The sequence below is a fragment of the Genypterus blacodes genome, unplaced genomic scaffold (assembly GCF_046128005.1).
Source record: "Genypterus blacodes isolate CSIRO-AG114 ecotype Tasmania unplaced genomic scaffold, CSIRO-AGI_Gbla_v1 ptg000073l_1, whole genome shotgun sequence".
Lineage (NCBI taxonomy): Eukaryota > Metazoa > Chordata > Actinopteri > Ophidiiformes > Ophidiidae > Genypterus > Genypterus blacodes.
This window is the reverse complement of record NW_027466883.1, coordinates 3,421,026-3,434,001: the sequence shown is the minus strand read 5'-3', so window position 1 is coordinate 3,434,001 and position 12,976 is coordinate 3,421,026. Positions and strand designations below refer to the sequence as shown.

Here is a 12,976-nt window from a genome sequence, read left to right as displayed (position 1 = left end):
ATTAGGTCCCGATGATGTTCATATGATCCGTATGAGTAAAGGTAGCGAGTTTGGAGTGACGGAGGGGAGACAGACAAAAAAGCCCCTGGTCCGCTGCCAGCTGACCTGCTGCCGCTCAGCCCTGCACACACAGCGTGCCCCTCAGCTCCATCAAGGCTGCATGCCATGAGTCTCAATTAAGACGGTTATGCCAAGTCAAGACACACACACACACACACACACTCCAGCCCCTTCCCACACATACACAGATGAATGCACAAACACACATTCCCGGATGGACGGACAGGCACACACAGACATACCACCGAGAGACATTCAGATCATCAATTTTATGGGCCATGAAAAGGGTATCTCAGTGGGTGGTGTGTGTGTGTGTGTGTGTGTGTGTGTGTGTGTGTGTGTGTGTGTGTGTGTGTGTGTGTGTGTGTGGACAGCGAAAGGCTATTTAGTCACACCTACATGGGAAACCTGTCTCCTCTCTCACAGACAAGATGACACTAAGACTAAGTCTGGGGGATGAAGGGATGCACACACACACAATCTATCAAAATGCATGGCAGAGTAAATGAATACTGAATGGATAGCTCAGTGGATCATTCATCAAATGCCTACTCCCATGGTTAATTCCTGGTTGTGTGTGTGTGTGTGTGTGTGTGTGTGTGTGCGCGCACATGCATGTCTAGAGAGCAAGTGTGGTACAAAAGCAGGCAGTGCCGTTTAATCCATTAAAGAACACTTAATTGGGCTGAAAAATGAGGGAACACTTCTGGGAATGGCAAGCTGATGGAAAGTGTACATACATTCCATTTGCACCCTGACACACACACACACACACACACACACACTTATAACACCCCTCCCCACAGCCTGGGGTCACAAGGTCACATTCCTCCTCCTCAATCAGCCTCAGGATTTCACACACGGGGCCAGGGATATGAGTGTGTGTGTGTGTTTGTGCCTGCTTGTCTGCCAGCTTGTGCGCTTGTGTGTGTGTGTGTGTGTGTGTGTGTGTGTGTGTGTGTGTGTGTGTGTGTGAGTGAGGGGGTGTGAGTGAGGGGGTGTTTGGGATGTTTTTGTGATTTGGTGGGGGGGGGGGGGGGGGGCAGGGTTCCGGCTTCAGGGCGAGGGGTGGAGGAGAGAGAAGTAAAATAGGAGACAGAGTGGCAGAATAAGAAATGACAGGTATGTGGCGGTTAGGGGGGGGGGGCAAGGAGGGAAGGATGGAAGTGTGTCTGCATGCCCTGGAGGAGGGTTTACAAGGGAAAGCAATAAAACATGTGACTTTACATTACAAAAAAAAACCCTACTTCCGCTTTGGACAGAACACTCAACTCTGGCTCTGCACAGCCACCAACATGTGACAATGTGTAACACACACACACGACAGGAAACCAAGCTGCTTGGCAATGGTGGCAGTGACATTTGGGCCACAAAACAATCAGAGAAGGAAAGTTGAGTTACCCTATTGAAATGCATCGACCCCGTCACACACGGACTCTGCTGACACACACTCCAGACGCTCGCAGAAGGGCATTAAAAACAAAACGGCCATTAGTGACAAGCGGAACTTTCCACGGGCCCGCCAATGCCAACACGCCTGGCATGCTAATGTAGGCACGTATAGTTGACTGTGTGTGTGTCTATGTGTACAGGTGTGCGCTTGATCCCTTAGGCTGGCTGGCTGGCTGGCTGGCTGGCTGGCTGACACACACACACACACACACACACACACACACACACACACACACACACACACACACACACACACACACACACACACACACACACACACACACACACACACACACACACACACACACACACACACACACACACACACACACACACACACACACACACACCTCTTCAAGCTATTTGTAGAGCCGCTAACCCTGGGAACTGCACAGGGGGGCCCTGGGTGGGGGGGTGCAGAACGGCACTGAGTTAAATCGCTTTGGCTTTTCTCGCGAGCGCGCGTCCATAAAACTGGAGTTAGACGAGAAGCCTGACAGCCTAATTTGTGGATCCTTTAAAGCTTTTATCACTTTGTCATAACCGTTTCACGTCAACGTCGGGTCTCTCGTCCTGCTCTGTCACTCTGGCCCCGCCGCTCTGTCGCGCCCTCTACAGTCACTTAATTTATCTGTCATGCAAGAATAATCAATTTAAAGGAGTTTGAATGCCACATAATTGCCGGTTCTCTTTACTTTTCCTGACATTTAATCGATTAAAGGATCAATCGATTTAATAAAGAATTCATCAATTCATTATAAATTGGAATGAAATTCGTCATTAGTTGCAGACCTGTCTACAATGATGCGTATTCAAATGCATCAATGGGCCAAGAGATGTTTAAGCTAATATGCAGTATCAAATATAGTGTGCAAAACAAATTTCAAAATAAAACATCAGAGCTACAATCTTCTATAATCTGTGCTTTGTTAAAGAGGATATTCTTAGAGGGGGAGTGTTCAGTTAAAGTCGAAAAAAAAATGTACACTCAAAATTCTTACTACTTTGAAAGCAAAGGGATCAAGATATCTTATAACTTAAATGACAGTCGTGGGGGATTTTAAGTTGAAAAACCAGCGATCATATTGTCAGAGAAAACATCTGGATTTGTCTTTTTTGGACTGAAACATGAAAAACGGAGGAGAGGAGAAAAGAAGAGAAGCGAGGAGGTGAGAGGAGAGAGGCAGAGACAGAAGAGGGTGGGGAGGAGAGGAGACAAAAGAGGGGGAGAGGAGGGGAGTAGAGAAGTTGAAAGGCTTCTTTTATCTTCTTCTAAATCAACTGTCAACAATGTAGGAAATTATCAAGGGACACACGAAAAAAAAAAAAAAAAAAAGAAAGAAAGAAAGAAAAGGAGCCGGGCTCTGAAGAACCAGAGGCAGAGGAAAGAGGGAGGGAGGCGAAGAGAAAGGGAGGTGGAGGGTAAACATTACAGCTCCGTGCCATGCAAACATGAGATGCTGGGATACTTCAACAAAAAGCCTCCGTTCATATGGGAGAGAAAACGTGTGTGTGTGTGCGTGCGTGCGTGCGTGCGTGCGTGCGTGCGTGCGTGCGTGCGTGCGTGCGTGCGTGCGTGCGTGCGTGCGTGCGTGCGTGTGAAAGAGAGGCTGGGAAATGGAAAGTGAAAGCATCACTTAGTTCTCTCCCTCTCTCGATCTCCATTTGCATCATAAACGCTCTGATTTGCGATGTCCTCTAGTCTGACACGTTCCCTGCATGCAAACCTCCACTGGCCAATACATTAGAATCAAAATGAAACACAGGAAGCTACCACACTTGGTAAAGCATGACCGATCTCACACACACACACACACACACACACACACACACACACACACACACACACACACACACACACACACACACACACACACACACACACACACACACACACACACACACACACACACACACACACACACACACACACACACACACACACACACACACACAGCGTAAATAGCTCAACCAATCACAAATGTATGACAGCATGACGCGCGTTCTTGAAAAAATATGCAGTATTTTAGTGTTCCAGCCTCTAAGATTAAAACACAAAAAAGGGCCCAGAGCTTGTTATTATAATAAAAATAAGTATAAGCGTATTAAATACCGGTTCCTTGTATGCTGAGGTCATTTTCAAAGGCCAATCAGCTCCAGCATACAGGAGCGTTTTTACAGTGCACCACAAAGACAAGAGGCTACAAAGTCTCTCCCTCCTGCTGCTCTCCAGGTGTTGACCCTGCGACCTTGCCGATCGGGAACGCCACAACCACCCCACCTCCCTCCCTCACCCAATCCCGACCCCGGCGATCAGAGAACCTGGCTGCTCACGGCAGCAGGACGGAGAGGACGGTCCGAGCCACGCCTCACCTTGCAGTAACGGTACCGACCATCGGTCTATGGAAAGGGGGAAGCACACCTGTTGCGTCCGGAGGAACAGATGTTGACTGATGGCAAACCTCATAAAGCCCTGCACACGTGGTTCTTTAAAACACAGGGACAGTTATGGATTATTGTTTGCAGAAATGCCCCAGACTGCACGTAGACGCTGGATTACCTCGAGTCTGTGCAGCCTAAAGCTCTCCGAATCTCCTTAAGGTGAACGACGTCACCGCTGAACCGCGGCAATACCTCCGCGAGGTTTCTCACAGCTCGTCAATCGTCAGAAATGTTGGGGATTATGACAAATAATGTCAAAATTACTTACAGCTGACAGATCATCAAAGATTATCAAAGTAAAAACAGTACCTGCATCACATCCAGCCTAATTTGGATTGAAAGAAAATGATAATCGCATATCAATCCTTCCAAAACTCAGAATCTGTCCCAAGCTGCCTGGGCCGTGCGTGTGTTAAACGTGTACTTAACTGCAGCTGCTACACCGTGTGCACAACACAATAGAAACCTCAGTGCGCGGTTAAGTAAACTTTAACCTCTGGAAAAGCAACATTTAAAAGAAGCAAATTGTAATGAGGTTTCTCTTCTGGCCCGACTCTCTTTCACATGCACGCACACACTTTCCACGCCGGCATTGTCCTGCCCGTAACTCTAGAACTGTTACAGCTTCTGTTTCTGACACGCAAGCAGTGCTCAGGTAACATTACCCCTCGGATAACATGTTCTAGGTTACCTGTCGGTCCCGCGCACACACACACACACACACCCCCTTGCACACAATGACAAGTGTCCTGCCCCTTCCCTGACCCCGTTTTCGAACGGAGCGTACCTGAACAGCGAACCAGCGAGCTGGGCTGGTGGAAGGAAAGCAGAGAACCCAGATTGTGGCTGAGGTTAGACAGAGTAACAACAGATGCTGCTGGCATCACGAGGCCTCATGAAACATGGGAGCAACTTCCTCGTCACGCTTAGAATAACCCATCTTGGGATATGAGGGCAAATCATCCCGCACTGACACAGTACACACACACACACACACACACCTGGCAGGCTGGGAGGCGGATACGTAGATCTTTCTCTCCTATCAGGACGTGAGTTGTGTTTCTTGGCACCTGCGCCTGCCGTGTGACGTGTCACACCACGGCTCAGGCACTTAGACGGGAATAAAACAAACTGGTTAGGTGGAATCCAACAATGTCTCATTTATGCGGCATGTAAGAGCTGACGCACGGCCGCGCTGACCAACAGCAATAAGTGGATCGTACCTGCATGACAAAAGCTGCGCCGGTTAAAGGACACAGGTCAGTAACTTCTATAAAGTGTTATTCAATCCCTTGCCCATTCAAGTGAAACAGAAGGGAGAGCGACAATGGCCCCCCTCCTTCTACCTGCCTCCAGTCTAAACATTCCTCTGCTCTCTTATATAATTGTAGCCCATTTTTATTCTTCGTCTTCTTCTTCTTTTCCAAAGCCGAGACACAAATCACTTGCTGGCAATTGCATCACCGTGCCAGTGCAAATCCTGACTCGCACTGTGCCGTCGCTGATCCTCACGCACCACATTCCTGTCCCGCTGCACAGCCGGCAGAGGACAAATGTGAAGAAAGGGAGAAAATAAAACTAACCACAAGGCCGTCGCGCCGCCTTAGAAAGACAAAAACAAAAAAAATGCTGAATTTCATCTTTCCTGTTCAGTGAGCCAGCTTGAGAGCAGTATCAGAACCTCTCAAATGTTTGCCTGTGGGCTTTGTTTACATTCTTACTGTGTATAAATGTTGAAGCCAAAGAAGCTTAACTTTCAGATAACAGTGTGCAGTGATATGAGGCTCATTGGGCTTGTTATAATGCGATATGGTTGGACTTTCTGCTTTTGAAAAGTCTGTAAAAAGTAAAAGTAAAGGGCCATTTTTTTCCCCCCAAGCACCTGGAATCTCAGGCTATCCAGCAGCACCCAGGTACTCCTAGTCCCCTCCAAAAGGCACACACCACACACACACACACACACACACACACACACACACACACACACACACACAGCAGCACAGATTCAGTACATATTCACACACAACAGGCTGAACAAGCAATCGCAGATAAACAACTGTAACCGAAACCAAAGGGGGAAAAAAAATGTCCCAGGGCTGCGTTACAGAATCATCCTTAGTCTGAAACCCTATCTTACCCATTTAGTAACTATGGGAATGACAGCGGTAGAGTCGTATTGGAAATTCAGACACATCCTACCTTTGTCTATATGTTTGTGGCTCCAGGCAAAGCCCTTGTCTACGCGTCCAAGTATGCAACACCTTGACTTTAGGTGTTGATGCTTGGGACTTTTGGATGTCCGGGACTTCCAGAGGCAACGCAAATTTTGCCCATTCATGCACGAGAGGGAGCATTCTTACCTTAATGCACCTTTTCAGATGGTTCCCCTCATCTCCCTCACACCCCCAACCTCCCTGGTAAATAAAAAAATTCTATCGGTTTTTCTGAAAAAAAGAAAAAAGAAGAAGTGGATGGCCACATCAGCCTTCCACCAAAGGAATGTCATCTGACGTCATCTATTTGGGATCAGATTTCTGCTTCTCTCTCTCTTTCTCTCTCCCCTCAAAAAGTAAGCTTGTGTGTGTGTGTGTGTGTGTGTGTGTGTGTGTGTGTGTGTGTGTGTGTGAGAGAGATGTGTTAGGTTAGTTTTTCCCCCTTGTCTGTTCTCTCCAACGTGCCCACTGGATCCAGAACCCACAGCAGGGAATAATGCGACATTCCCCAAATCACAGCCCAATTATACCCCCTTCTTCTCTTTATCATGACAGCAGGACAATTAACCCCTCAGTCCTATTATTAGAGAAAAACATGACGTAAGACCACCAAAGAAAAAGGGGATCACAACTCATCTTTGGCATCTTTTACATTTCCGAACACTTGGCGCTTTTATCCTATTAAATTTTCCCCTTCTTCATCTTCTTTTTTGTCACTACTTTCAAGAAATCTAAGTAGGCCTACGTGGAAGTGGGGGCGGGGTGGGGTGGGTTAGAGGGGGGGTAATCGATCGTTTCAACCGGGGAGACCAATGTTTGATTTCCACGTCTGCATCAGAGAGGCTGAGAGAGAGAGGGAGGGAGAGAGAGAGAGGGGGAGAGAGAGATTTGTCTTGCCTGCACAAACAGACACGTAGTCGTTTCTGAGAGGAGAGAGAGGGCGAGAGAGAGAGGGAGAGGGAGCGAGCGAGAGAGAGAGAGCCTGGCTGGAAGGAATGCTAGGATATGCTGGAGTTGAGAGAATCTTTCTTCTCCAAACCTTTTCCCCTTACAATCTGCAATCACACACACAAAAATATGAAAAGTCGCTTTAAGTGCGAGTCTCGTCACACTTTTTCAACTCTTTTCAGACGCAATAAAAAAATGAAACAGTGTCAATTCAGTGATTTCGTAACCCCCCCCCCCCACACACACACACACACACACACACACACACACACACACCCCTGTCAAATGTGACTGCCTCAGCATCTTCCTATCCCAAGTTATTTTCCAGCTATAAAACCGCTCATTTCCTGATTTTCTCATGCTACAACACAACACAGCATTTCCACAATATGAGTCGCGGCGCCACAAGGGCAACCCGCCGCACAAATGAGCCCGACAGAGCGTGTTTTCTCCTGTTGCGCACTCACTCCATCCGAGGTCCTCCGAGACAAAAACACATTCTTTCGCCAAAAAAAAGGAAAAAAGAAGCGGAGAAATCGGGACCAAGGAGGAAAGAAAAGAGCCAGATTCCAAAAGCGGGACGCGTTCACTTTCGACTAGCTTGACGAATGAAACCGATGGATCCTCGCGCTGCTTTAGCTTTTTCCTTGTAGCTTCAAAAATAGAGAAAGAAGCCTCAAAAAGTTTCGTTTCACCCCCCCCCCTCCTCCTCCTTCTCCTTCTCCTCCTCCGCAGGACTGAAGCAGTTTTCCTTTTTCCTTTGCGCTGGCCAAGTGGCCCAGACTGCCGGCGTCAGCGCTCGGCTCTCCAAACTCACACACACACTAGCAAAGCAAGAGACACACTTTCGAAAACTTTCCTAATAGCCCGCTCCGTCGGCGTCGGTTCGCCGTTGTTCGGGCGTGGACGCGACCGTGAAAAGCATTTGTAAAGAGAACTCACCTCGCTGCAATAAAATAATCTTCAAACAGACAGAGCTGCGCGTTTTTTTATTCCCAGGGTCGGGTCTTGCCTGTCTGCTGGCGCGGCGCGACGCGTACTGGGAGACTCCGCCATGTCAATCAAAAAAATGCGACGCACATGGAGGTGAGAGCCCGCCCCCTTTTACCGTAATGTACACGCGCAGCACAAAAGCCAAAACAGACACGTTCCTGTTCTGTGGCGCACGCCGAGAGCCAGACAGGAGTGCGTGCGCGAGCAAAACTGACAGGGGAGGGTTAAATGTATAAGGACGAATTGATACATGATACGTATACATTATTAGTACGTTAAATGACATATACAGTGTGAAGTGTACATATGTTTGTACACCAAAACATGTTCCATACTGTTCATGTTCACATATCTGCTCATGTATTCATACATCACAGGATATGATTCATAACCTTGGTAAAAGTATTTATAGGCAGTAGCTCAGTGGGTAGAGCTTCTGCTTGGGAACAGGAGGGTCTCAGGTTCGAGTCCCTGCCGAGGTGCCTCTGAGCAAGGCACCGAACCCTCAATTGCTCCCCCCTCTGCGAAGGGTGGTAATGTAATGTAATGTAAGTCGCTTTGGATAAAAGTGTCTGCCAAATGATCGTAATGTAATAATTGTTGTTGTTGTTGTTCTTGTTGTTGTAAATAGTAGTAGTATTTTTGTCCTAAGAGGTTGAGTCACTCTGAAAAGGCGAGTGCGCCCTGTTCTGCAAATAAAAGCATGGGTCAGACAGGTTAGGTGGCTTTACCCTCCACGTTATCTTTGTGACACAGAATATCTTTGTTCCCAAAACTAGAGCAGCAACCTGTATTACAAAATATGAAACTTATGATAGATAATTTACTAAAAGAAAATTGTTAAAATCATTACAATCAACATTAACAGGATGTCAATTTGCCAGACACGCTGCTGTGACAACAAAGGCAAACTAGGCCATGTAGAGCATTTGCTTAAGTCTGTCAGCCAAATGTCGAAATGACTCCAAAAAAATTGACTATAGGCCAAAGTCCTTCTGAACACGTCTGCGTCTGTGGCATTGAAACCCTGTCTCCATCTGCTGACAGGTCCAAGGGTTATTGGTCCAACAACACATATTAAAATAGACTGACAACCTGAAAAGAAAAGAGGAGTAATATAAATCAGTGAAATCACCCAACCTTTGATGTAAAGAAATTCCAAAAACATCATTAGACCTCACAAACTGTCAGACATACAATGAGGAGCAGATCATGTTTAGGTCTGTAACTGTATCTGCATTCAGCTTCCCTTAAATGGATGTATTCCAGCTGTTTCACTATATACAGAGTGATTGTATCTGTGCGAGGGATGATTTGGGCTTGTTGATGCCTGAAATTAAGACATAGCAGCTATCAAGTATATGTCGAGAGCAAAGCATCAAACCTGCCAAGTGTCTCGGTGCGAAAATGTGGATGGTTGCACTTCGAACACAGACATCTTCCAATTAATGGATGCAAAACTAATTCACCCAAAGTGGTCTCAGGTGCACTTTAAATGAAAAATAGGAGACTAGTTGCAGTACTATTTGTTATCACTGATTGAATGCATTGTGGATTCAGATGGTGAATATATATAGACATAGAATACAGATACACAGTAGACTACATTAAAGCAAGCAAGCAAATTGATCTATTAATGGTAACAATGGGGAGTGTTTGTCTCTAACAGTAATCAACCTCTGCCTGCTGTACCTTTAAGCAAGCAGACTCAGCCAAATACACTCATTGCCCCTGAGTTCTAGATTTCTCTTCTGCTGCAGACACACACACACACACATACACACACATGCGCAAACATTCCTGTAACTGCACTAAGAAAACAGCCAATGGTGTAAAGCCAAGCCATTGGTACATACAAGCAAACATGGCCACAGACCAGGGCATTGTGCCTGTGAGGAATTAGTTCAGTTCAGTTCAGTTCAATAAACTGTAATCGTCCCCCAGGGCCAAGAAATATGGCAGGCATAAAGTCATAATTGAACACGAAATTGAAATGAACAACATAATAAATAAATACAAAAAAAAATACAAATTCTCTGTTGCCAGTCAATTGGGATTTATTGAATTGATATCGTCTCTTAGTTCTTCAAGTTCAAATCAAGTTGGATAAACTAAAAGATTAAGTGCATGTGGCTCAGCTTTGATTTTAAGTGCAATTATCTCAAAGCAATTATTTTCTTCTTAATCATTACAGCTTTGGCCTTAAAGATTAGAGCAGTGTCCAAGATTTATGTTAAAAGCAAATATTAATCTTCACCGTAGTTTACCGTATTTTCAGAGAAAACAACCGACTTCTCTTAAATTGTGTAAAATAAAGTCCTATAGGTCTACAACACAATCTCGATTTTCCAAATGCAATGAATGACAAAAAAAAATGATTAGGTATCCTCACTGGTATATATATATATATAGGATATAAAGGAATCTCCAGTAATGTAATGTATCTCAATGTAAAAAATATCCCTATCCAATACATCTGCAATATTTGTGTTATTTTATGTTTTGATTCATATTTCTGTGTATGTGCACAGAAGCAACAATGGAGGCGGTTGTATTGGTTGAAAATGAAGCTTTGTCACTATGTCTGCACAGCTAGCATTATAAATTATAGGGTGCAGATTCATCTATTCATAATGTGTCAACACATGTTTGGGTTCTTGGCAGGAAGAACGTGGGAATGCCTGTTGAAGAGATGATGATAAAACACATTGTTTGCAATTTAAGCCTTATGTAGTGCACCTTGGATAGTTTGGAATTCCAGAACAGGATAGAAAAGAGATAGAGAAAAGGAGCGACGTATTGCTGGATAGGAAGACTCATTAGATTAGATCAGTGGTAGAAGAGTGGATGAGGAAAGACTGGAGGGAGCAGATCTTGGAGCAGAGCGGCAGCAATTCCCTCTGTACAATGTCAGGGCCAGGCCCCCATATCAACCAGATGTTTACCACCAACCCAGCTGCTCTCTCTCTCTCTCTCTCTCTCTCTCTCTCTCTCTCTCTCTCTCTCTCTCTCTCTCTCTCTCTCTCTCTCTCTCTGAGGCTCTTTAAAGTAAGCCCTCCCTATAATCATGCACACGCCGTTCGCCAGAGGTCTTTGAAGTAAAGTGGAATGCGTCCAGCCATATGATAGCATGCACTGTATCGTCTTATGGCAGACAGAGAGAAAGCAAGGAGAGAGATTCCTGGATCACAGCCAACACTTCTGTGTGGCGTTCAGGATGTTAATTATGCCCTCACTCCAGTTCTACATGTTAAAGTGATACGTGTGTGTTTATGTTTACGTGTACGCGCACATATGCTCAGATGAAGGCAGATGAGAAACCAGGTGACAGCTGATAACGGGCATCTGGCATCAGGGAAAAACAGTGTGTCTGCATGTGTGTGTGTTTGTGCATGTGTGTGTCTGTTTGTGGAACTTCCTACATAGATGTGAGGTTGGAATTTGCCACATCAGGAGTTCAAAGGAGTCAAACCAAAGTTCCCCACACACCAACAAGAGCAGACATGTCTCTGTCTGAACCCTCTCTCTCTCTCTCTCCTCTCTCTCTCAGCTGGCTGGACCGTCAATCACTTCACCTATTTCTGCAGTGTTTGAGTTTGTGTGTGTACATGCTCAGGGCTGTACATGTAACAGATGCTACTGTATGTCTGTTCAATGTGTATCGAAAAGGCTTGACAGCAAGAATACATCAACAAGTGTTCATTGGTTAGAGCAGGGATTCTCAAACTGTGGCACGTGTACGACTAGTTGCACGTTATGCGCCCCCTTGTGGTACACAGACGACTTTGTAAATCCCTGCAGAAAATCAAAGCAATTCATTTCATTCATGTCAGAATTTCGTGCTCATTTTGTAAAATACATTACAATGAGCATCCAGTTATTGGACAATGTTTGAAATTGTTTTTATACATACAGAGGGAAAGAAAAGAAACAAACCCCTGAAAACAGTGAAGAGACCAAGGATATGTGTTGTTCATGTACATTAAGACAAAGGGAAAACAAACAGTGACAGCGTCTGAGCACAGCTAGTTAGGATATGAGTTGTTAGTATGATGATCTCATAGGTGTAGTTTTTCAAGATGGCATCATTCCACTGTAGCAGTTACAGAACGCATCATGGGCTGTGGCAAGACAAAACGGGGTGACAAAGTTTAAGAAAAAACATGGTATCCTTCAGCCATTGTGAGACACAGTGGGAGGTGCAGTGGATTTCCACTGTGAGAGCAGACGACATCTGGCAAGTACAGATGTGAAACTGCTGATGACACGAGTCGAGTGGCATCCCGAAGACTAGATCAGCTGTTAAAACAACCATCTGAGTACAAATCAAGGAAACATTGTATTCCTTTATGATGCCAGACTGAGGGAGGAAACATTTGGTAACTTGTATATAGAGACTATATACAATATAAGTATATTCCTAAAATGTATTCAAGAGGAATACATGCTACTTTAGTCTTTTTCAGCATGTTTGTCATCCGTGGCTTCTACCATTGCACTGCAGTCCCAAGAGATCAACCTTGGTGCTGTGTCGCCTCATTCTTTGGAGTTTCCATTGATGCAGGTTAAGTTTCAGAGCCTATTGAGGTGCAGTGCTATTCATCAACTTGTTGTTTTTAGCTAAACAAACCACTGCTGCTACTGTTTGGAGTATAAAATTGATGCCACAAGACAGTTTCCAGCTATTCATGCCTAATTATCTATCTTTGGTTACAGGATTTCTTGTATGTCGAGAACAGTCGGGACTCTACCAGTGATTCAAGACTTCCGTGCCCATTTCTCACTTTATATCCCACAGTCACAATACATCTCTCTCTCCTTTTGTTTCATATCACTTCATCTTCTCTCTCTCTGTCTCTCTGTCTCTC

At 45.3% G+C, this 12,976-nt stretch overlaps 1 protein-coding gene across 2 annotated transcripts in view; it reads right to left on the bottom strand.

The window, feature by feature from the left end:
• fndc3ba (fibronectin type III domain containing 3Ba) overlaps nucleotides 1-8,162 on the bottom strand; it is a 70,889-nt gene extending 62,727 nt beyond the window's left edge. The window contains exon 1 of one of the 2 annotated variants that reach the window (XM_076157868.1): nucleotides 8,058-8,162. The gene's annotated coding sequence lies outside the window, so the exon portion shown is untranslated. Of the gene's footprint in view, nucleotides 1-7,582; nucleotides 8,006-8,057 lie in introns of those variants that run through there. The other variant, XM_076157869.1, reaches the window with a different exon arrangement.
• Between the last annotated feature and the right edge of the window lie 4,814 nt (nucleotides 8,163-12,976).